This window comes from Papio anubis, chromosome X, assembly GCF_008728515.1.
Source record: "Papio anubis isolate 15944 chromosome X, Panubis1.0, whole genome shotgun sequence".
Classification (NCBI taxonomy): Eukaryota; Metazoa; Chordata; class Mammalia; order Primates; family Cercopithecidae; genus Papio; species Papio anubis.
This window is the reverse complement of record NC_044996.1, coordinates 84543178-84545093: the sequence shown is the minus strand read 5'-3', so window position 1 is coordinate 84545093 and position 1916 is coordinate 84543178. Positions and strand designations below refer to the sequence as shown.

General features: G+C 39.1%; 1 pseudogene; it reads right to left on the bottom strand.

The window, feature by feature from the left end:
* Nucleotides 1-220: 220 nt before the first annotated feature.
* LOC116272167 lies at nt 221-1291 on the bottom strand (annotated as a pseudogene).
* Between the last annotated feature and the right edge of the window lie 625 nt (nt 1292-1916).

The following is a 1916-nucleotide window of genomic DNA, read 5'->3' as shown; positions in this document are numbered from 1 at the left end:
TGTTACTGACCTTAGAAAAAAATTCTTTCATTTTTTAGTGTAAGATTAAAAAGTTTATTAGCCATAGAAAAAACTGATTCCTCAAAATCAATTATTGATAATCCCTGTAAAACAGCAAGCTTACAGAAATTTCTCTCATGAACAGATAGTCGCTATACTTTTGGTCCAGAAATGTTGCAGTTTTCCTCCTTCTTCAGATGACAGATGGATGTAACTGAATCTATGAGCGAGTGTACTTGCCCCAAATGTGCAACATAATGCAAGCGATGAACAGAAGACTCACCAACCAATACTGGAACAGGGTAACTGAGCCAGGTGAATCTTCTGTGTAGAATGCCACATCCCCCCGGTGCCTGCTGAGGTCGTGCAGCCTGCACTCCTTGTCCCACAGCTGGCATTTTTCCTCTGCCAGACAGTGGATCCCGCCGCCCGGGCAGCCACGGCTTTGCTGGGAGAGAGCCCTGAGGATCCCACGTTAGTACCACTGGGGGTCGGACCAGGCATGCTGGAGATACTGCTGGCAAGCAGCTGACCTCATTTTTTTAACATTCAGTATGATACTAGCTGTGGCTCTGTTGTATATGTCTTTTCCTGGGTTGAGGTATGGTCCTTATTTACCCAGTTTTTTGAGGGTTCTTATCATGAAGGGATATTACATTTTATCAAATGCTTTTTCAGCATCAAATGAAAGGATCACATGGTTTTTGTCCTTCATTCTGTTGATACGATGTGCCACATTGTTTTATTTGCATATGTTCAACCAACCTTGTATACCAGGGATAAACCAACTTGGCCATGAGAAATGTTGAATTCAATTTGATAGTATTTTGTGAGGATTTTTGCACCAATGTTTATCAGGGATATTGATGTGTAGGGGTTTTTTTTTTTTTTTCTTTCTAATGTGTCTTTGGTTTTGTTATGAAAGTAATATTGGCCTTGTAGATAAATTTGGAAGTATTCTCTTCTCCTCTATTTCTTGGAATAGTTTCATTAGGATTGGTATGAGTTCTTCTTTAATAGTTTTATAAAATTCAGCAGTGAAGCCATTGGGTAGCAGGCTTTTCTTTCCTAGAAAGCCTTTTATTAGAGCTTTGATCTCATTATTTATTATCGGTCTGTTAAGGTTTTCGATTTCTTCATAATTCAATCCTGATAGGCTGTATGAGTCTAGTAATTTATCCATTCATTTTATGTTTTTTGATGTATTGGCTTATAGTTACTCACAGTGGCTTCTAGTGATCCTTTGACTTTCTGTGGTATCAGTTCCGATGTCTCCTTTTGTATGTCTGCTTTTATTTATTTGGATCTCTCTTTTTTTCTCTCTCTTTTTTTTTAAGATTAATTTTCCTTTTTTTTTTTTCTTTTTTTTAAAATTTATTTATTATTATTATACTTTTAAAGTTGCAGGGTACATGTGCATAACGTGCAGGTTTGTTACAAATGTATGCTTGCCATGTTGGTGTCGCTGCACCCATCCAGCACAGTCATTTTACATCAGGTATAACTCCCCAATGCAATCCCTCCCCTCCCCTCATGATAGGCCCGGTGTGTGATGTTCCTTCCTGAGTCAAGTGATCTCATTGTTCGGTTCCACCTATGGTGAGAATATCGCGGTGTTTGGTTTTCAGTTCTTGTGATAGTTTGCTAAGAATGATGGTTTCAGCTGCATCCATGTCCCTACAAGGACCTGACTCATCCTTTTTATGGCGGCATGAGTATTCCATGGTGTATATGTGCCACGCATTTTTCTTAATCCAGTCTGTCACTGATGGACATTTGGGTTGATTCCAAGTCTTTGCTATTGTGAATAGTGCTGCAATAACACTCACGTGTCCTGTGTTCATAGCAGCATGATTTATAATCCTTGGATATATACCCGGTAATGGGATGGCTGGGTCATATGGTACATCTAGTTC